This window comes from Amia ocellicauda, chromosome 2 (genome assembly GCF_036373705.1).
Source record: "Amia ocellicauda isolate fAmiCal2 chromosome 2, fAmiCal2.hap1, whole genome shotgun sequence".
NCBI lineage: Eukaryota > Metazoa > Chordata > Actinopteri > Amiiformes > Amiidae > Amia > Amia ocellicauda.
Genome location: NC_089851.1, coordinates 58,067,012 through 58,089,092, shown reverse-complemented (window position 1 = coordinate 58,089,092; position 22,081 = coordinate 58,067,012). Strand labels below are relative to the sequence as shown.

At 49.2% G+C, this 22,081-nt stretch overlaps 14 non-coding genes across 14 annotated transcripts; all 14 read right to left on the bottom strand.

Annotated features, from left to right (window-relative positions):
• Positions 1 to 1,402: 1,402 nt before the first annotated feature.
• Positions 1,403 to 1,474, bottom strand: trnap-agg (transfer RNA proline (anticodon AGG)). Its single transcript has one exon. It is a non-coding gene; the product is annotated as a tRNA-Pro (tRNA).
• Positions 1,475 to 3,136: 1,662 nt separating this feature from the next.
• Positions 3,137 to 3,208, bottom strand: trnap-agg (transfer RNA proline (anticodon AGG)). Its single transcript has one exon. It is a non-coding gene; the product is annotated as a tRNA-Pro (tRNA).
• Positions 3,209 to 6,050: 2,842 nt separating this feature from the next.
• Positions 6,051 to 6,122, bottom strand: trnap-agg (transfer RNA proline (anticodon AGG)). Its single transcript has one exon. It is a non-coding gene; the product is annotated as a tRNA-Pro (tRNA).
• Positions 6,123 to 7,784: 1,662 nt separating this feature from the next.
• trnap-agg (transfer RNA proline (anticodon AGG)) lies at positions 7,785 to 7,856 on the bottom strand. The gene has a single exon. It is a non-coding gene; the product is annotated as a tRNA-Pro (tRNA).
• Positions 7,857 to 8,940: 1,084 nt separating this feature from the next.
• On the bottom strand, positions 8,941 to 9,012 carry trnap-agg (transfer RNA proline (anticodon AGG)). Its single transcript has one exon. It is a non-coding gene; the product is annotated as a tRNA-Pro (tRNA).
• Positions 9,013 to 10,686: 1,674 nt separating this feature from the next.
• On the bottom strand, positions 10,687 to 10,758 carry trnap-agg (transfer RNA proline (anticodon AGG)). The gene has a single exon. It is a non-coding gene; the product is annotated as a tRNA-Pro (tRNA).
• A 506-nt stretch (positions 10,759 to 11,264) lies between these two features.
• On the bottom strand, positions 11,265 to 11,336 carry trnap-agg (transfer RNA proline (anticodon AGG)). Its single transcript has one exon. It is a non-coding gene; the product is annotated as a tRNA-Pro (tRNA).
• Positions 11,337 to 13,010: 1,674 nt separating this feature from the next.
• trnap-agg (transfer RNA proline (anticodon AGG)) lies at positions 13,011 to 13,082 on the bottom strand. Its single transcript has one exon. It is a non-coding gene; the product is annotated as a tRNA-Pro (tRNA).
• A 1,096-nt stretch (positions 13,083 to 14,178) lies between these two features.
• Positions 14,179 to 14,250, bottom strand: trnap-agg (transfer RNA proline (anticodon AGG)). The gene has a single exon. It is a non-coding gene; the product is annotated as a tRNA-Pro (tRNA).
• Positions 14,251 to 15,346: 1,096 nt separating this feature from the next.
• trnap-agg (transfer RNA proline (anticodon AGG)) lies at positions 15,347 to 15,418 on the bottom strand. The gene has a single exon. It is a non-coding gene; the product is annotated as a tRNA-Pro (tRNA).
• A 1,096-nt stretch (positions 15,419 to 16,514) lies between these two features.
• On the bottom strand, positions 16,515 to 16,586 carry trnap-agg (transfer RNA proline (anticodon AGG)). Its single transcript has one exon. It is a non-coding gene; the product is annotated as a tRNA-Pro (tRNA).
• Positions 16,587 to 17,682: 1,096 nt separating this feature from the next.
• Positions 17,683 to 17,754, bottom strand: trnap-agg (transfer RNA proline (anticodon AGG)). Its single transcript has one exon. It is a non-coding gene; the product is annotated as a tRNA-Pro (tRNA).
• Positions 17,755 to 18,260: 506 nt separating this feature from the next.
• trnap-agg (transfer RNA proline (anticodon AGG)) lies at positions 18,261 to 18,332 on the bottom strand. The gene has a single exon. It is a non-coding gene; the product is annotated as a tRNA-Pro (tRNA).
• A 1,096-nt stretch (positions 18,333 to 19,428) lies between these two features.
• Positions 19,429 to 19,500, bottom strand: trnap-agg (transfer RNA proline (anticodon AGG)). The gene has a single exon. It is a non-coding gene; the product is annotated as a tRNA-Pro (tRNA).
• Positions 19,501 to 22,081: the final 2,581 nt, after the last annotated feature.

Here is a 22,081-nt window from a genome sequence, read left to right as displayed (position 1 = left end):
CCTCCTCCTCCTCAACAACACACTACATGTCCTCCTCCTCCTCAACAACAACAACGAACTTGTAAAATACACATTTTCTTTAAAGAAAACAAAACACACAGATGACAGTCTGATTTCCCATCAGCTATACAGCCAACAGTATCTGAGGTCGATAGCCCTCCCTTGTGCAGAGGAGCCCAGAAGCCAGCCTTCAAGAGCAAACGAACGAACACTTCGGTGACTACAAAGTGGGGCCAAGTGGGCTCGTCCTGGAGTTGAACCCAGGGCCTCTCACACCCTCAGCGAGAATCATACCCCTAGACCAACGAGCCAAGTTAACGGAGGGTGTCGCAGTTTCTGCTGGGCAAGCGCGTAACTGCTTTGGGGCAGACCGGGAGACCTACGCACACTGACTGATAGCATGGACTGTAGCGCTGAAGTGTCTTTCCAGAACGGTAACCGTATCCCCAGTGAGACAGCACTGAGAGCATGGTTCAGCAGGCCCGCAAACAACTGAAAAGAATGCCTCTCCTTTGGTGCAGCTCAGGAGTACACGTTCAGCAAAGGTCTCCATAACAAGCCGGCAAACCACATTTCGTCCTCCTCCTCCTCAACAACACACTACATGTCCTCCTCCTCCTCCTCAACAACAACAACAACAACGAACTTGTAAAAAACACATTTTCTTTAAAGAAAACAAAACACAGATGACAGTCTGATTTCCCATCAGCTATACAGCCAACAGTATCTGAGGTCGATAGCCCTCCCTTGTGCAGAGGAGCCCAGAAGCCAGCCTTCAAGAGCAAACGAACGAACACTTCGGTGACTACAAAGTGGGGCCAAGTGGGCTCGTCCTGGAGTTGAACCCAGGTCCTCTCACACCCTCAGCAAGAATCATACCCCTAGACCAACGAGCCAAGTTAACAGAGGGTGTCGCAGTTTCTGCTGGGCAAGCGCGTAACTGCTTTGGGGCAGACCGGGAGACCTACGCACACTGACTGATAGCATGGACTGTAGCGCTGAAGTGTCTTTCCAGAACGGTAACCGTATCCCCAGTGAGACAGCACTGAGAGCATGGTTCAGCAGGCCCACAAACAACTGAAAAGAATGCCTCTCCTTTGGTGCAGCTCAGGAGTACACGTTCAGCAAAGGTCTCCATAACAAGCCGGCAAACCACATTTCGTCCTCCTCCTCCTCAACAACACACTACATGTCCTCCTCCTCCTCAACAACAACAACGAACTTGTAAAATACACATTTTCTTTAAAGAAAACAAAACACACAGATGACATTCTGATTTCCCATCAGCTACACAGCCAACAGTATCTGAGGTTGAAAGACCTCCCTGGTGCAGAGGAGCCCAGAAGCCAAGCATCGAGAGAGAACAAACGAGTGCTTCAGAGAATGCAAAGCGGGGCCAAGCGGGCTCGTCCGGGAGTTGAACCCGGGACCTCTCGCACCCTAAGCGAGAATCATACCCCTAGACCAACGAGCCAAGTTAACGGAGGGTGTCGCAGTTTCTGCTGGGCAAGCGCGTAACTGCTTTGGGGCAGACCGGGAGACCTACGCTCACTGACTGATAGCATGGACTGTAGCGCTGAAGTGTCTTTCCAGAACGGTAACCGTATCCCCAGTGAGACAGCACTGAGAGCATGGTTCAGCAGGCCCGCAAACAACTGAAAAGAATGCCTCTCCTTTGGTGCAGCTCAGGAGTACACGTTCAGCAAAGGTCTCCATAACAAGCCGGCAAACCACATTTCGTCCTCCTCCTCCTCAACAACACACTACATGTCCTCCTCCTCCTCAACAACAACAACGAACTTGTAAAATACACATTTTCTTTAAAGAAAACAAAACACACAGATGACAGTCTGATTTCCCATCAGCTACACAGCCAACAGTATCTGAGGTTGAAAGACCTCCCTGGTGCAGAGGAGCCCAGAAGCCAAGCATCGAGAGAGAACAAACGAATGCTTCAGAGAATGCAAAGCGGGGCCAAGCGTGCTCGTCCGGGAGTTGAACCCGGGACCTCTCGCACCCTAAGCGAGAATCATACCCCTAGACCAACGAGCCAAGTTAACGGAGGGTGTCGCAGTTTCTGCTGGGCAAGCGCGTAACTGCTTTGGGGCAGACCGGGAGACCTACGCTCACTGACTGATAGCATGGACTGTAGCGCTGACGTATCTTTCCAGAACGGTAACCGTATCCCCAGTGAGACAGCACTGAGAGCATGGTTCAGCAGGCCCGCAAACAACTGAAAAGAATGCCTCTCCTTTGGTGCAGCTCAGGAGTACACGTTCAGCAAAGGTCTCCATAACAAGCCGGCAAACCACATTTCGTCCTCCTCCTCCTCAACAACACACTACATGTCCTCCTCCTCCTCAACAACAACAACGAACTTGTAAAATACACATTTTCTTTAAAGAAAACAAAACACACAGATGACAGTCTGATTTCCCATCAGCTACACAGCCAACAGTATCTGAGGTTGAAAGACCTCCCTTGTGCAGAGGAGCCCAGAAGCCAGCCTTCAAGAGCAAACGAACGAACACTTCGGTGACTACAAAGTGGGGCCAAGTGGGCTCGTCCTGGAGTTGAACCTAGGGCCTCTCACACCCTCAGCAAGAATCATACCCCTAGACCAACGAGCCAAGTTAACGGAGGGTGTCGCAGTTTCTGCTGGGCAAGCGCGTAACTGCTTTGGGGCAGACCGGGAGACCTACGCTCACTGACTGATAGCATGGACTGTAGCGCTGAAGTGTCTTTCCAGAACGGTAACCGTATCCCCAGTGAGACAGCACTGAGAGCATGGTTCAGCAGGCCCGCAAACAACTGAAAAGAATGCCTCTCCTTTGGTGCAGCTCAGGAGTACACGTTCAGCAAAGGTCTCCATAACAAGCCGGCAAACCACATTTCGTCCTCCTCCTCCTCAACAACACACTACATGTCCTCCTCCTCCTCAACAACAACAACGAACTTGTAAAATACACATTTTCTTTAAAGAAAACAAAACACACAGATGACAGTCTGATTTCCCATCAGCTATACAGCCAACAGTATCTGAGGTTGAAAGACCTCCCTGGTGCAGAGGAGCCCAGAAGCCAAGCATCGAGAGAGAACAAACGAATGCTTCAGAGAATGCAAAGCAGTGCCAAGCGGGCTCGTCCGGGAGTTGAACCCGGGACCTCTCGCACCCTAAGCGAGAATCATACCCCTAGACCAACGAGCCAAGTTAACGGAGGGTGTCGCAGTTTCTGCTGGGCAAGCGCGTAACTGCTTTGGGGCAGACCGGGAGACCTACGCTCACTGACTGATAGCATGGACTGTAGCGCTGAAGTGTCTTTCCAGAACGGTAACCGTATCCCCAGTGAGACAGCACTGAGAGCATGGTTCAGCAGGCCCGCAAACAACTGAAAAGAATGCCTCTCCTTTGGTGCAGCTCAGGAGTACACGTTCAGCAAAGGTCTCCATAACAAGCCGGCAAACCACATTTCGTCCTCCTCCTCCTCAACAACACACTACATGTCCTCCTCCTCCTCAACAACAACAACGAACTAGTAAAATACACATTTTCTTTAAAGAAAACAAAACACTCAGATGACAGTCTGATTTCCCATCAGCTACACAGCCAACAGTATCTGAGGTCGATAGCCCTCCCTTGTGCAGAGGAGCCCAGAAGCCAGCCTTCAAGAGCAAACGAACAAACACTTCGGTGACTACAAAGTGGGGCCAAGTGGGCTCGTCCTGGAGTTGAACCCAGGGCCTCTCACACCCTCAGCGAGAATCATACCCCTAGACCAACGAGCCAAGTTAACGGAGGGTGTCGCAGTTTCTGCTGGGCAAGCGCGTAACTGCTTTGGGGCAGACCGGGAGACCTACGCACACTGACTGATAGCATGGACTGTAGCGCTGAAGTGTCTTTCCAGAACGGTAACCGTATCCCCAGTGAGACAGCACTGAGAGCATGGTTCAGCAGGCCCGCAAACAACTGAAAAGAATGCCTCTCCTTTGGTGCAGCTCAGGAGTACACGTTCAGCAAAGGACTCCATAACAAGCCGGCAAACCACATTTCGTCCTCCTCCTCCTCAACAACACACTTAATGTCCTCCTCCTCCTCCTCAACAACAACAACAACAACAACGAACTTGTAAAAAACACATTTTCTTTAAAGAAAACAAAACACACAGATGACAGTCTGATTTCCCATCAGCTATACAGCCAACAGTATCTGAGGTCGATAGCCCTCCCTTGTGCAGAGGAGCCCAGAAGCCAGCCTTCAAGAGCAAACGAACGAACACTTCGGTGACTACAAAGTGGGGCCAAGTGGGCTCGTCCTGGAGTTGAACCTAGGGCCTCTCACACCCTCAGCAAGAATCATACCCCTAGACCAACGAGCCAAGTTAACGGAGGGTGTCGCAGTTTCTGCTGGGCAAGCGCGTAACTGCTTTGGGGCAGACCGGGAGACCTACGCTCACTGACTGATAGCATGGACTGTAGCGCTGAAGTGTCTTTCCAGAACGGTAACCGAATCCCCAGTGAGACAGCACTGAGAGCATGGTTCAGCAGGCCCGCAAACAACTGAAAAGAATGCCTCTCCTTTGGTGCAGCTCAGGAGTACACGTTCAGCAAAGGTCTCCATAACAAGCCGGCAAACCACATTTCGTCCTCCTCCTCCTCAACAACACACTACATGTCCTCCTCCTCCTCAACAACAACAACGAACTAGTAAAATACACATTTTCTTTAAAGAAAACAAAACACTCAGATGACAGTCTGATTTCCCATCAGCTACACAGCCAACAGTATCTGAGGTCGATAGCCCTCCCTTGTGCAGAGGAGCCCAGAAGCCAGCCTTCAAGAGCAAACGAACGAACACTTCGGTGACTACAAAGTGGGGCCAAGTGGGCTCGTCCTGGAGTTGAACCTAGGGCCTCTCACACCCTCAGCAAGAATCATACCCCTAGACCAACGAGCCAAGTTAACGGAGGGTGTCGCAGTTTCTGCTGGGCAAGCGCGTAACTGCTTTGGGGCAGACCGGGAGACCTACGCTCACTGACTGATAGCATGGACTGTAGCGCTGAAGTGTCTTTCCAGAACGGTAACCGTATCCCCAGTGAGACAGCACTGAGAGCATGGTTCAGCAGGCCCGCAAACAACTGAAAAGAATGCCTCTCCTTTGGTGCAGCTCAGGAGTACACGTTCAGCAAAGGTCTCCATAACAAGCCGGCAAACCACATTTCGTCCTCCTCCTCCTCAACAACACACTACATGTCCTCCTCCTCCTCCTCAACAACAACAACAACAACAACGAACTTGTAAAAAACACATTTTCTTTAAAGAAAACAAAATACACAGATGACAGTCTGATTTCCCATCAGCTATACAGCCAACAGTATCTGAGGTCGATAGCCCTCCCTTGTGCAGAGGAGCCCAGAAGCCAGCCTTCAAGAGCAAACGAACGAACACTTCGGTGACTACAAAGTGGGGCCAAGTGGGCTCGTCCTGGAGTTGAACCCAGGGCCTCTCACACCCTCAGCAAGAATCATACCCCTAGACCAACGAGCCAAGTTAACGGAGGGTGTCGCAGTTTCTGCTGGGCAAGCGCGTAACTGCTTTGGGGCAGACCGGGAGACCTACGCACACTGACTGATAGCATGGACTGTAGCGCTGAAGTGTCTTTCCAGAACGGTAACCGTATCCCCAGTGAGACAGCACTGAGAGCATGGTTCAGCAGGCCCGCAAACAACTGAAAAGAATGCCTCTCCTTTGGTGCAGCTCAGGAGTACACGTTCAGCAAAGGTCTCCATAACAAGCCGGCAAACCACATTTCGTCCTCCTCCTCCTCAACAACACACTACATGTCCTCCTCCTCCTCAACAACAACAACGAACTTGTAAAATACACATTTTCTTTAAAGAAAACAAAACACACAGATGACAGTCTGATTTCCCATCAGCTATACAGCCAACAGTATCTGAGGTTGAAAGACCTCCCTGGTGCAGAGGAGCCCAGAAGCCAAGCATCGAGAGAGAACAAACGAATGCTTCAGAGAATGCAAAGCAGTGCCAAGCGGGCTCGTCCGGGAGTTGAACCCGGGACCTCTCGCACCCTAAGCGAGAATCATACCCCTAGACCAACGAGCCAAGTTAACGGAGGGTGTCGCAGTTTCTGCTGGGCAAGCGCGTAACTGCTTTGGGGCAGACCGGGAGACCTACGCTCACTGACTGATAGCATGGACTGTAGCGCTGAAGTGTCTTTCCAGAACGGTAACCGTATCCCCAGTGAGACAGCACTGAGAGCATGGTTCAGCAGGCCCGCAAACAACTGAAAAGAATGCCTCTCCTTTGGTGCAGCTCAGGAGTACACGTTCAGCAAAGGTCTCCATAACAAGCCGGCAAACCACATTTCGTCCTCCTCCTCCTCAACAACACACTACATGTCCTCCTCCTCCTCAACAACAACAACGAACTAGTAAAATACACATTTTCTTTAAAGAAAACAAAACACTCAGATGACAGTCTGATTTCCCATCAGCTACACAGCCAACAGTATCTGAGGTCGATAGCCCTCCCTTGTGCAGAGGAGCCCAGAAGCCAGCCTTCAAGAGCAAACGAACAAACACTTCGGTGACTACAAAGTGGGGCCAAGTGGGCTCGTCCTGGAGTTGAACCTAGGGCCTCTCACACCCTCAGCAAGAATCATACCCCTAGACCAACGAGCCAAGTTAACGGAGGGTGTCGCAGTTTCTGCTGGGCAAGCGCGTAACTGCTTTGGGGCAGACCGGGAGACCTACGCTCACTGACTGATAGCATGGACTGTAGCGCTGAAGTGTCTTTCCAGAACGGTAACCGTATCCCCAGTGAGACAGCACTGAGAGCATGGTTCAGCAGGCCCGCAAACAACTGAAAAGAATGCCTCTCCTTTGGTGCAGCTCAGGAGTACACGTTCAGCAAAGGTCTCCATAACAAGCCGGCAAACCACATTTCGTCCTCCTCCTCCTCAACAACACACTACATGTCCTCCTCCTCCTCAACAACAACAACGAACTTGTAAAATACACATTTTCTTTAAAGAAAACAAAACACACAGATGACAGTCTGATTTCCCATCAGCTATACAGCCAACAGTATCTGAGGTCGATAGCCCTCCCTTGTGCAGAGGAGCCCAGAAGCCAGCCTTCAAGAGCAAACGAACGAACACTTCGGTGACTACAAAGTGGGGCCAAGTGGGCTCGTCCTGGAGTTGAACCCAGGGCCTCTCACACCCTCAGCAAGAATCATACCCCTAGACCAACGAGCCAAGTTAACGGAGGGTGTCGCAGTTTCTGCTGGGCAAGCGCGTAACTGCTTTGGGGCAGACCGGGAGACCTACGCACACTGACTGATAGCATGGACTGTAGCGCTGAAGTGTCTTTCCAGAACGGTAACCGTATCCCCAGTGAGACAGCACTGAGAGCATGGTTCAGCAGGCCCGCAAACAACTGAAAAGAATGCCTCTCCTTTGGTGCAGCTCAGGAGTACACGTTCAGCAAAGGTCTCCATAACAAGCCGGCAAACCACATTTCGTCCTCCTCCTCCTCAACAACACACTACATGTCCTCCTCCTCCTCAACAACAACAACGAACTTGTAAAATACACATTTTCTTTAAAGAAAACAAAACACACAGATGACAGTCTGATTTCTCATCAGCTACACAGCCAACAGTATCTGAGGTTGAAAGACCTCCCTGGTGCAGAGGAGCCCAGAAGCCAAGCATCGAGAGAGAACAAACGAATGCTTCAGAGAATGCAAAGCGGGGCCAAGCGGGCTCGTCCGGGAGTTGAACCCGGGACCTCTCGCACCCTAAGCGAGAATCATACCCCTAGACCAACGAGCCAAGTTAACGGAGGGTGTCGCAGTTTCTGCTGGGCAAGCGCGTAACTGCTTTGGGGCAGACCGGGAGACCTACGCTCACTGACTGATAGCATGGACTGTAGCGCTGAAGTGTCTTTCCAGAACGGTAACCGTATCCCCAGTGAGACAGCACTGAGAGCATGGTTCAGCAGGCCCGCAAACAACTGAAAAGAATGCCTCTCCTTTGGTGCAGCTCAGGAGTACACGTTCAGCAAAGGTCTCCATAACAAGCCGGCAAACCACATTTCGTCCTCCTCCTCCTCAACAACACACTACATGTCCTCCTCCTCCTCAACAACAACAACGAACTTGTAAAATACACATTTTCTTTAAAGAAAACAAAACACACAGATGACAGTCTGATTTCCCATCAGCTATACAGCCAACAGTATCTGAGGTCGATAGCCCTCCCTTGTGCAGAGGAGCCCAGAAGCCAGCCTTCAAGAGCAAACGAACGAACACTTCGGTGACTACAAAGTGGGGCCAAGTGGGCTCGTCCTGGAGTTGAACCCAGGGCCTCTCACACCCTCAGCAAGAATCATACCCCTAGACCAACGAGCCAAGTTAACGGAGGGTGTCGCAGTTTCTGCTGGGCAAGCGCGTAACTGCTTTGGGGCAGACCGGGAGACCTACGCACACTGACTGATAGCATGGACTGTAGCGCTGAAGTGTCTTTCCAGAACGGTAACCGTATCCCCAGTGAGACAGCACTGAGAGCATGGTTCAGCAGGCCCGCAAACAACTGAAAAGAATGCCTCTCCTTTGGTGCAGCTCAGGAGTACACGTTCAGCAAAGGTCTCCATAACAAGCCGGCAAACCACATTTCGTCCTCCTCCTCCTCAACAACACACTACATGTCCTCCTCCTCCTCAACAACAACAACGAACTTGTAAAATACACATTTTCTTTAAAGAAAACAAAACACACAGATGACAGTCTGATTTCTCATCAGCTACACAGCCAACAGTATCTGAGGTTGAAAGACCTCCCTGGTGCAGAGGAGCCCAGAAGCCAAGCATCGAGAGAGAACAAACGAATGCTTCAGAGAATGCAAAGCGGGGCCAAGCGGGCTCGTCCGGGAGTTGAACCCGGGACCTCTCGCACCCTAAGCGAGAATCATACCCCTAGACCAACGAGCCAAGTTAACGGAGGGTGTCGCAGTTTCTGCTGGGCAAGCGCGTAACTGCTTTGGGGCAGACCGGGAGACCTACGCTCACTGACTGATAGCATGGACTGTAGCGCTGAAGTGTCTTTCCAGAACGGTAACCGTATCCCCAGTGAGACAGCACTGAGAGCATGGTTCAGCAGGCCCGCAAACAACTGAAAAGAATGCCTCTCCTTTGGTGCAGCTCAGGAGTACACGTTCAGCAAAGGTCTCCATAACAAGCCGGCAAACCACATTTCGTCCTCCTCCTCCTCAACAACACACTACATGTCCTCCTCCTCCTCAACAACAACAACGAACTTGTAAAATACACATTTTCTTTAAAGAAAACAAAACACACAGATGACAGTCTGATTTCCCATCAGCTATACAGCCAACAGTATCTGAGGTCGATAGCCCTCCCTTGTGCAGAGGAGCCCAGAAGCCAGACTTCAAGAGCAAACGAACGAACACTTCGGTGACTACAAAGTGGGGCCAAGTGGGCTCGTCCTGGAGTTGAACCTAGGGCCTCTCACACCCTCAGCAAGAATCATACCCCTAGACCAACGAGCCAAGTTAACGGAGGGTGTCGCAGTTTCTGCTGGGCAAGCGCGTAACTGCTTTGGGGCAGACCGGGAGACCTACGCTCACTGACTGATAGCATGGACTGTAGCGCTGAAGTGTCTTTCCAGAACGGTAACCGTATCCCCAGTGAGACAGCACTGAGAGCATGGTTCAGCAGGCCCGCAAACAACTGAAAAGAATGCCTCTCCTTTGGTGCAGCTCAGGAGTACACGTTCAGCAAAGGTCTCCATAACAAGCCGGCAAACCACATTTCGTCCTCCTCCTCCTCAACAACACACTACATGTCCTCCTCCTCCTCCTCAACAACAACAACAACAACAACGAACTTGTAAAAAACACATTTTCTTTAAAGAAAACAAAACACACAGATGACAGTCTGATTTCCCATCAGCTATACAGCCAACAGTATCTGAGGTCGATAGCCCTCCCTTGTGCAGAGGAGCCCAGAAGCCAGCCTTCAAGAGCAAACGAACGAACACTTCGGTGACTACAAAGTGGGGCCAAGTGGGCTCGTCCTGGAGTTGAACCCAGGGCCTCTCACACCCTCAGCAAGAATCATACCCCTAGACCAACGAGCCAAGTTAACGGAGGGTGTCGCAGTTTCTGCTGGGCAAGCGCGTAACTGCTTTGGGGCAGACCGGGAGACCTACGCACACTGACTGATAGCATGGACTGTAGCGCTGAAGTGTCTTTCCAGAACGGTAACCGTATCCCCAGTGAGACAGCACTGAGAGCATGGTTCAGCAGGCCCGCAAACAACTGAAAAGAATGCCTCTCCTTTGGTGCAGCTCAGGAGTACACGTTCAGCAAAGGTCTCCATAACAAGCCGGCAAACCACATTTCGTCCTCCTCCTCCTCAACAACACACTACATGTCCTCCTCCTCCTCAACAACAACAACGAACTTGTAAAATACACATTTTCTTTAAAGAAAACAAAACACACAGATGACAGTCTGATTTCTCATCAGCTACACAGCCAACAGTATCTGAGGTTGAAAGACCTCCCTGGTGCAGAGGAGCCCAGAAGCCAAGCATCGAGAGAGAACAAACGAATGCTTCAGAGAATGCAAAGCGGGGCCAAGCGGGCTCGTCCGGGAGTTGAACCCGGGACCTCTCGCACCCTAAGCGAGAATCATACCCCTAGACCAACGAGCCAAGTTAACGGAGGGTGTCGCAGTTTCTGCTGGGCAAGCGCGTAACTGCTTTGGGGCAGACCGGGAGACCTACGCTCACTGACTGATAGCATGGACTGTAGCGCTGAAGTGTCTTTCCAGAACGGTAACCGTATCCCCAGTGAGACAGCACTGAGAGCATGGTTCAGCAGGCCCGCAAACAACTGAAAAGAATGCCTCTCCTTTGGTGCAGCTCAGGAGTACACGTTCAGCAAAGGTCTCCATAACAAGCCGGCAAACCACATTTCGTCCTCCTCCTCCTCAACAACACACTACATGTCCTCCTCCTCCTCAACAACAACAACGAACTTGTAAAATACACATTTTCTTTAAAGAAAACAAAACACACAGATGACAGTCTGATTTCTCATCAGCTACACAGCCAACAGTATCTGAGGTTGAAAGACCTCCCTGGTGCAGAGGAGCCCAGAAGCCAAGCATCGAGAGAGAACAAACGAATGCTTCAGAGAATGCAAAGCGGGGCCAAGCGGGCTCGTCCGGGAGTTGAACCCGGGACCTCTCGCACCCTAAGCGAGAATCATACCCCTAGACCAACGAGCCAAGTTAACGGAGGGTGTCGCAGTTTCTGCTGGGCAAGCGCGTAACTGCTTTGGGGCAGACCGGGAGACCTACGCTCACTGACTGATAGCATGGACTGTAGCGCTGAAGTGTCTTTCCAGAACGGTAACCGTATCCCCAGTGAGACAGCACTGAGAGCATGGTTCAGCAGGCCCGCAAACAACTGAAAAGAATGCCTCTCCTTTGGTGCAGCTCAGGAGTACACGTTCAGCAAAGGTCTCCATAACAAGCCGGCAAACCACATTTCGTCCTCCTCCTCCTCAACAACACACTACATGTCCTCCTCCTCCTCAACAACAACAACGAACTTGTAAAATACACATTTTCTTTAAAGAAAACAAAACACACAGATGACAGTCTGATTTCCCATCAGCTATACAGCCAACAGTATCTGAGGTCGATAGCCCTCCCTTGTGCAGAGGAGCCCAGAAGCCAGACTTCAAGAGCAAACGAACGAACACTTCGGTGACTACAAAGTGGGGCCAAGTGGGCTCGTCCTGGAGTTGAACCTAGGGCCTCTCACACCCTCAGCAAGAATCATACCCCTAGACCAACGAGCCAAGTTAACGGAGGGTGTCGCAGTTTCTGCTGGGCAAGCGCGTAACTGCTTTGGGGCAGACCGGGAGACCTACGCTCACTGACTGATAGCATGGACTGTAGCGCTGAAGTGTCTTTCCAGAACGGTAACCGTATCCCCAGTGAGACAGCACTGAGAGCATGGTTCAGCAGGCCCGCAAACAACTGAAAAGAATGCCTCTCCTTTGGTGCAGCTCAGGAGTACACGTTCAGCAAAGGTCTCCATAACAAGCCGGCAAACCACATTTCGTCCTCCTCCTCCTCAACAACACACTACATGTCCTCCTCCTCCTCCTCAACAACAACAACAACAACAACGAACTTGTAAAAAACACATTTTCTTTAAAGAAAACAAAACACACAGATGACAGTCTGATTTCCCATCAGCTATACAGCCAACAGTATCTGAGGTCGATAGCCCTCCCTTGTGCAGAGGAGCCCAGAAGCCAGCCTTCAAGAGCAAACGAACGAACACTTCGGTGACTACAAAGTGGGGCCAAGTGGGCTCGTCCTGGAGTTGAACCCAGGGCCTCTCACACCCTCAGCAAGAATCATACCCCTAGACCAACGAGCCAAGTTAACGGAGGGTGTCGCAGTTTCTGCTGGGCAAGCGCGTAACTGCTTTGGGGCAGACCGGGAGACCTACGCACACTGACTGATAGCATGGACTGTAGCGCTGAAGTGTCTTTCCAGAACGGTAACCGTATCCCCAGTGAGACAGCACTGAGAGCATGGTTCAGCAGGCCCGCAAACAACTGAAAAGAATGCCTCTCCTTTGGTGCAGCTCAGGAGTACACGTTCAGCAAAGGTCTCCATAACAAGCCGGCAAACCACATTTCGTCCTCCTCCTCCTCAACAACACACTACATGTCCTCCTCCTCCTCAACAACAACAACGAACTTGTAAAATACACATTTTCTTTAAAGAAAACAAAACACACAGATGACAGTCTGATTTCTCATCAGCTACACAGCCAACAGTATCTGAGGTTGAAAGACCTCCCTGGTGCAGAGGAGCCCAGAAGCCAAGCATCGAGAGAGAACAAACGAATGCTTCAGAGAATGCAAAGCGGGGCCAAGCGGGCTCGTCCGGGAGTTGAACCCGGGACCTCTCGCACCCTAAGCGAGAATCATACCCCTAGACCAACGAGCCAAGTTAACGGAGGGTGTCGCAGTTTCTGCTGGGCAAGCGCGTAACTGCTTTGGGGCAGACCGGGAGACCTACGCTCACTGACTGATAGCATGGACTGTAGCGCTGAAGTGTCTTTCCAGAACGGTAACCGTATCCCCAGTGAGACAGCACTGAGAGCATGGTTCAGCAGGCCCGCAAACAACTGAAAAGAATGCCTCTCCTTTGGTGCAGCTCAGGAGTACACGTTCAGCAAAGGTCTCCATAACAAGCCGGCAAACCACATTTCGTCCTCCTCCTCCTCAACAACACACTACATGTCCTCCTCCTCCTCCTCAACAACAACAACAACAACAACGAACTTGTAAAAAACACATTTTCTTTAAAGAAAACAAAACACACAGATGACAGTCTGATTTCCCATCAGCTATACAGCCAACAGTATCTGAGGTTGAAAGACCTCCCTGGTGCAGAGGAGCCCAGAAGCCAGCCTTCAAGAGCAAACGAACGAACACTTCGGTGACTACAAAGTGGGGCCAAGTGGGCTCGTCCTGGAGTTGAACCCAGGGCCTCTCACACCCTCAGCAAGAATCATACCCCTAGACCAACGAGCCAAGTTAACGGAGGGTGTCGCAGTTTCTGCTGGGCAAGCGCGTAACTGCTTTGGGGCAGACCGGGAGACCTACGCACACTGACTGATAGCATGGACTGTAGCGCTGAAGTGTCTTTCCAGAACGGTAACCGTATCCCCAGTGAGACAGCACTGAGAGCATGGTTCAGCAGGCCCGCAAACAACTGAAAAGAATGCCTCTCCTTTGGTGCAGCTCAGGAGTACACGTTCAGCAAAGGTCTCCATAACAAGCCGGCAAACCACATTTCGTCCTCCTCCTCCTCAACAACACACTACATGTCCTCCTCCTCCTCAACAACAACAACGAACTTGTAAAATACACATTTTCTTTAAAGAAAACAAAACACACAGATGACAGTCTGATTTCTCATCAGCTACACAGCCAACAGTATCTGAGGTTGAAAGACCTCCCTGGTGCAGAGGAGCCCAGAAGCCAAGCATCGAGAGAGAACAAACGAATGCTTCAGAGAATGCAAAGCGGGGCCAAGCGGGCTCGTCCGGGAGTTGAACCCGGGACCTCTCGCACCCTAAGCGAGAATCATACCCCTAGACCAACGAGCCAAGTTAACGGAGGGTGTCGCAGTTTCTGCTGGGCAAGCGCGTAACTGCTTTGGGGCAGACCGGGAGACCTACGCTCACTGACTGATAGCATGGACTGTAGCGCTGAAGTGTCTTTCCAGAACGGTAACCGTATCCCCAGTGAGACAGCACTGAGAGCATGGTTCAGCAGGCCCGCAAACAACTGAAAAGAATGCCTCTCCTTTGGTGCAGCTCAGGAGTACACGTTCAGCAAAGGTCTCCATAACAAGCCGGCAAACCACATTTCGTCCTCCTCCTCCTCAACAACACACTACATGTCCTCCTCCTCCTCCTCAACAACAACAACAACAACAACGAACTTGTAAAAAACACATTTTCTTTAAAGAAAACAAAACACACAGATGACAGTCTGATTTCCCATCAGCTATACAGCCAACAGTATCTGAGGTCGATAGCCCTCCCTTGTGCAGAGGAGCCCAGAAGCCAGCCTTCAAGAGCAAACGAACGAACACTTCGGTGACTACAAAGTGGGGCCAAGTGGGCTCGTCCTGGAGTTGAACCCAGGGCCTCTCACACCCTCAGCAAGAATCATACCCCTAGACCAACGAGCCAAGTTAACGGAGGGTGTCGCAGTTTCTGCTGGGCAAGCGCGTAACTGCTTTGGGGCAGACCGGGAGACCTACGCACACTGACTGATAGCATGGACTGTAGCGCTGAAGTGTCTTTCCAGAACGGTAACCGTATCCCCAGTGAGACAGCACTGAGAGCATGGTTCAGCAGGCCCGCAAACAACTGAAAAGAATGCCTCTCCTTTGGTGCAGCTCAGGAGTACACGTTCAGCAAAGGTCTCCATAACAAGCCGGCAAACCACATTTCGTCCTCCTCCTCCTCAACAACACACTACATGTCCTCCTCCTCCTCAACAACAACAACGAACTTGTAAAATACACATTTTCTTTAAAGAAAACAAAACACACAGATGACAGTCTGATTTCTCATCAGCTACACAGCCAACAGTATCTGAGGTTGAAAGACCTCCCTGGTGCAGAGGAGCCCAGAAGCCAAGCATCGAGAGAGAACAAACGAATGCTTCAGAGAATGCAAAGCGGGGCCAAGCGGGCTCGTCCGGGAGTTGAACCCGGGACCTCTCGCACCCTAAGCGAGAATCATACCCCTAGACCAACGAGCCAAGTTAACGGAGGGTGTCGCAGTTTCTGCTGGGCAAGCGCGTAACTGCTTTGGGGCAGACCGGGAGACCTACGCTCACTGACTGATAGCATGGACTGTAGCGCTGAAGTGTCTTTCCAGAACGGTAACCGTATCCCCAGTGAGACAGCACTGAGAGCATGGTTCAGCAGGCCCGCAAACAACTGAAAAGAATGCCTCTCCTTTGGTGCAGCTCAGGAGTACACGTTCAGCAAAGGTCTCCATAACAAGCCGGCAAACCACATTTCGTCCTCCTCCTCCTCAACAACACACTACATGTCCTCCTCCTCCTCCTCAACAACAACAACAACAACAACGAACTTGTAAAAAACACATTTTCTTTAAAGAAAACAAAACACACAGATGACAGTCTGATTTCCCATCAGCTATACAGCCAACAGTATCTGAGGTTGAAAGACCTCCCTGGTGCAGAGGAGCCCAGAAGCCAGCCTTCAAGAGCAAACGAACGAACACTTCGGTGACTACAAAGTGGGGCCAAGTGGGCTCGTCCTGGAGTTGAACCCAGGGCCTCTCACACCCTCAGCAAGAATCATACCCCTAGACCAACGAGCCAAGTTAACGGAGGGTGTCGCAGTTTCTGCTGGGCAAGCGCGTAACTGCTTTGGGGCAGACCGGGAGACCTACGCACACTGACTGATAGCATGGACTGTAGCGCTGAAGTGTCTTTCCAGAACGGTAACCGTATCCCCAGTGAGACAGCACTGAGAGCATGGTTCAGCAGGCCCGCAAACAACTGAAAAGAATGCCTCTCCTTTGGTGCAGCTCAGGAGTACACGTTCAGCAAAGGTCTCCATAACAAGCCGGCAAACCACATTTCGTCCTCCTCCTCCTCAACAACACACTACATGTCCTCCTCCTCCTCAACAACAACAACGAACTTGTAAAATACACATTTTCTTTAAAGAAAACAAAACACACAGATGACAGTCTGATTTCTCATCAGCTACACAGCCAACAGTATCTGAGGTTGAAAGACCTCCCTGGTGCAGAGGAGCCCAGAAGCCAAGCATCGAGAGAGAACAAACGAATGCTTCAGAGAATGCAAAGCGGGGCCAAGCGGGCTCGTCCGGGAGTTGAACCCGGGACCTCTCGCACCCTAAGCGAGAATCATACCCCTAGACCAACGAGCCAAGTTAACGGAGGGTGTCGCAGTTTCTGCTGGGCAAGCGCGTAACTGCTTTGGGGCAGACCGGGAGACCTACGCTCACTGACTGATAGCATGGACTGTAGCGCTGAAGTGTCTTTCCAGAACGGTAACCGTATCCCCAGTGAGACAGCACTGAGAGCATGGTTCAGCAGGCCCGCAAACAACTGAAAAGAATGCCTCTCCTTTGGTGCAGCTCAGGAGTACACGTTCAGAAAAGGTCTCCATAACAAGCCGGCAAACCACATTTCGTCCTCCTCCTCTTCAACAACACACTACATGTCCTCCTCCTCCTCCTCAACAACAACAACAACAACAACGAACTTGTAAAAAACACATTTTCTTTAAAGAAAACAAAACACACAGATGACAGTCTGATTTCCCATCAGCTATACAGCCAACAGTATCTGAGGTCGATAGCCCTCCCTTGTGCAGAGGAGCCCAGAAGCCAGCCTTCAAGAGCAAACGAACGAACACTTCGGTGACTGCAAAGTGGGGCCAAGTGGGCTCGTCCTGGAGTTGAACCCAGGGCCTCTCACACCCTCAGCAAGAATCATACCCCTAGACCAACGAGCCAAGTTAACGGAGGGTGTCGCAGTTTCTGCTGGGCAAGCGCGTAACTGCTTTGGGGCAGACCGGGAGACCTACGCACACTGACTGATAGCATGGACTGTAGCGCTGAAGTGTCTTTCCAGAACGGTAACCGTATCCCCAGTGAGACAGCACTGAGAGCATGGTTCAGCAGGCCCGCAAACAACTGAAAAGAATGCCTCTCCTTTGGTGCAGCTCAGGAGTACACGTTCAGCAAAGGTCTCCATAACAAGCCGGCAAACCACATTTCGTCCTCCTCCTCCTCAACAACACACTACATGTCCTCCTCCTCCTCAACAACAACAACGAACTTGTAAAATACACATTTTCTTTAAAGAAAACAAAACACACAGATGACAGTCTGATTTCCCATCAGCTACACAGCCAACAGTATCTGAGGTTGAAAGACCTCCCTGGTGCAGAGGAGCCCAGAAGCCAAGCATCGAGAGAGAACAAACGAATGCTTCAGAGAATGCAAAGCGGGGCCAAGCGGGCTCGTCCGGGAGTTGAACCCGGGACCTCTCGCACCCTAAGCGAGAATCATACCCCTAGACCAACGAGCCAAGTTAACGGAGGGTGTCGCAGTTTCTGCTGGGCAAGCGCGTAACTGCTTTGGGGCAGACCGGGAGACCTACGCTCACTGACTGATAGCATGGACTGTAGCGCTGAAGTGTCTTTCCAGAACGGTAACCGTATCCCCAGTGAGACAGCACTGAGAGCATGGTTCAGCAGGCCCGCAAACAACTGAAAAGAATGCCTCTCCTTTGGTGCAGCTCAGGAGTACACGTTCAGCAAAGGTCTCCATAACAAGCCGGCAAACCACATTTCGTCCTCCTCCTCCTCAACAACACACTACATGTCCTCCTCCTCCTCAACAACAACAACGAACTTGTAAAATACACATTTTCTTTAAAGAAAACAAAACACACAGATGACAGTCTGATTTCCCATCAGCTACACAGCCAACAGTATCTGAGGTTGAAAGACCTCCCTGGTGCAGAGGAGCCCAGAAGCCAAGCATCGAGAGAGAACAAACGAATGCTTCAGAGAATGCAAAGCGGGGCCAAGCGGGCTCGTCCGGGAGTTGAACCCGGGACCTCTCGCACCCTAAGCGAGAATCATACCCCTAGACCAACGAGCCAAGTTAACGGAGGGTGTCGCAGTTTCTGCTGGGCAAGCGCGTAACTGCTTTGGGGCAGACCGGGAGACCTACGCTCACTGACTGATAGCATGGACTGTAGCGCTGAAGTGTCTTTCCAGAACGGTAACCGTATCCCCAGTGAGACAGCACTGAGAGCATGGTTCAGCAGGCCCGCAAACAACTGAAAAGAATGCCTCTCCTTTGGTGCAGCTCAGGAGTACACGTTCAGAAAAGGTCTCCATAACAAGCCGGCAAACCACATTTCGTCCTCCTCCTCTTCAACAACACACTACATGTCCTCCTCCTCCTCCTCAACAACAACAACAACAACAACGAACTTGTAAAAAACACATTTTCTTTAAAGAAAACAAAACACACAGATGACAGTCTGATTTCCCATCAGCTATACAGCCAACAGTATCTGAGGTTGATAGCCCTCCCTTGTGCAGAGGAGCCCAGAAGCCAGCCTTCAAGAGCAAACGAACGAACACTTCGGTGACTACAAAGTGGGGCCAAGTGGGCTCGTCCTGGAGTTCAACCCAGGGCCTCTCACACCCTCAGCAAGAATCATACCCCTAGACCAACGAGCCAAGTTAACGGAGGGTGTCGCAGTTTCTGCTGGGCAAGCGCGTAACTGCTTTGGGGCAGACCGGGAGACCTACGCACACTGACTGATAGCATGGACTGTAGCGCTGAAGTGTCTTTCCAGAACGGTAACCGTATCCCCAGTGAGACAGCACTGAGAGCATGGTTCAGCAGGCCCGCAAACAACTGAAAAGAATGCCTCTCCTTTGGTGCAGCTCAGGAGTACACGTTCAGCAAAGGTCTCCATAACAAGCCGGCAAACCACATTTCGTCCTCCTCCTCCTCAACAACACACTACATGTCCTCCTCCTCCTCAACAACAACAACGAACTTGTAAAATACACATTTTCTTTAAAGAAAACAAAACACACAGATGACAGTCTGATTTCCCATCAGCTACACAGCCAACAGTATCTGAGGTTGAAAGACCTCCCTGGTGCAGAGGAGCCCAGAAGCCAAGCATCGAGAGAGAACAAACGAATGCTTCAGAGAATGCAAAGCGGGGCCAAGCGGGCTCGTCCGGGAGTTGAACCCGGGACCTCTCGCACCCTAAGCGAGAATCATTCCCCTAGACCAACGAGCCAAGTTAACGGAGGGTGTCGCAGTTTCTGCTGGGCAAGCGCGTAACTGCTTTGGGGCAGACCGGGAGACCTACGCTCACTGACTGATAGCATGGACTGTAGCGCTGAAGTGTCTTTCCAGAACGGTAACCGTATCCCCAGTGAGACAGCACTGAGAGCATGGTTCAGCAGGCCCGCAAACAACTGAAAAGAATGCCTCTCCTTTGGTGCAGCTCAGGAGTACACGTTCAGCAAAGGTCTCCATAACAAGCCGGCAAACCACATTTCGTCCTCCTCCTATCTACCCCTAGACCAACGAGCCAAGCTAATAGGCAATATTGCATGTTCTCCTGGGCAAGCACATAACTGCTTGAGGCAGACCCTCACCTGATCACCACATGTGGTTACACTTTAAGAAGGGGTGAGTTTAAGGTCATCGGTAACATCACAAAGGTTGGCAGCATTTTACATGAATATGTAAAGTTAAAAACACACACTACATGTAAATAAGCCATACTACTTGTTTAGTGTATGTAAGCTCGTTCTGTAATCATACATCATCCATACTAGTATTTAATAATTGAATTAACTATACACAAACTACTTGGTCAATTCACTCTTGTTACCGTGTAATTACAGTGCAAGTAAATTGTAATAATTGTAGCGTTGTATATTGGGCCATATTTTACATGTAACTATATATTTCATATTTGTCCAATTAATGTACATTTGTTTTTTTTGTTTTTTAGCTGGTACCAAAACATTGGTCTCTGGAACTAAAAGGTCGGAAATTGGAAGAACTATTAATGACAAATGAATGACCGCTGATACAAGTAAATAGTGTTTCCTCAAATCTAAAGTGAGACCTTTTTGAATGAATCTGTAATACATGCCCTAAACAGAATGAGAACATGGATCCATCATGCCTTGTTACCACTGTGCAGGCTGGTGGTGGTGGTGTAATGGTGTGGGGGATGTTTTCTTGGCACACTTTATGCCCCTTAGTGCCAATTGGGCATCGTTTAAATGCCACGGCCTACCTGAGCATTGTTTCTGACCATGTCCATCCCTTTATGACCACCATGTACCCATCCTCTGATGGCTACTTCCAGCAGGATAATGCACCATGTCACAAAGGTCGAATCATTTCAAATTGGTTTCTTGAACATGACAATGAGTTCACTGTACTAAACTGGCCCCCACAGTCTCCAGATCTCAACCCAATAGAGCATCTTTGGGATGTGGTGGAACGGGAGCTTCGTGCCCTGGATGTGCATCCCACAAATCTCCATCAATTGCAAGATGCTATCCTATCAATATGGGCCAACATTTCTAAAGAATGCTTTCAGCACCTTGTTGAATCAATGCCACGTAGAATTAAGGCAGTTCTGAAGGCAAAAGGGGGTCAAACACCAAGTGAAATCTATTAAAGTATTGAAGTATCCCAATGTTTTAAGTTACACTTCATGTATACATGTGTTTGGAAGTTTATCCAAATATATTCTACCAGTATATTTAGAATGCAACATTTTTGCAGTCTAATATATTCACAGTATACAATACATGCAATATGAGATTGTTGTGTATTTAGCAGTATACTAAATGTATATTATAAGGGGACATATATGTATGCATTTTTATATATTTAGTATAAAATACATGTGTAGATGTTACAGTATATTTGCATATAATTATAGATATATTAAAAACAAGTTTACATATAATTCTGAATATACTTAAGTTATATTAAGCAATATTTGTATTGTATAATATAGTGTATTTGACCATATTTCTGTATCAAGTGACAGTGCAATTGATATTTAAAAGAATATTTTCACCATATATTATAAAATGGTATGCACATTTATAAAACATATTAATACATTAAAATACATTTCATATTTCAGAATAATATATATTTTTAAATATTTTATTTTTGTAAGGGTATCTTCCATAAATGCAGTTTTACCAAACAAAGGAAAACCAGGAAAGGTTGGTGGAGGAGATTATGCAGTTTTGGCAGCCCATTCTGAAACCCACTGCAGAATATATTCTGGCAGGAGGTCTGATTAAAATACTGGAAAATCTTCAATCAAAGTCAAGAAATGTGTCAAAAGGCTTCCAGTTTCCTTTCCTGCCATGAGAAGTATGCTGATTTCAGAACCTCTATGAAGTAGATTCCTTATTTTTCAAAAAATAAGTAATGGTTATTTTTTTCATTGTTTCCTCAATATATTAATAATAAACTGTTTTATTTTTTTCTGCAAAATAAGTAAAGTTTACTTATTTATTTCTGGTTCCTGTTTTTTATTTTTTTAAATAAGTAATGGTTATTTATTTTTATCTTTATTGTTTATTACTTTTTCTGTGAATTCTGATTCTAGTAGTATGAAGAAATAAGTAATAGTTACTCATTCCTTATTTCTGTTTCCCTGTTTTTTCACAAAATAAGTAATGGTTATTTCAAAAATCCCTGTTTACAAATGTAAGGACTTATAGGACAACAGCATTACATACAGATAGATAACATACATTAGTTATTATGGTAACAAGTGTCCATTATAAACAATCTATTAACAAATTATTGATTATGTTATTGTTATA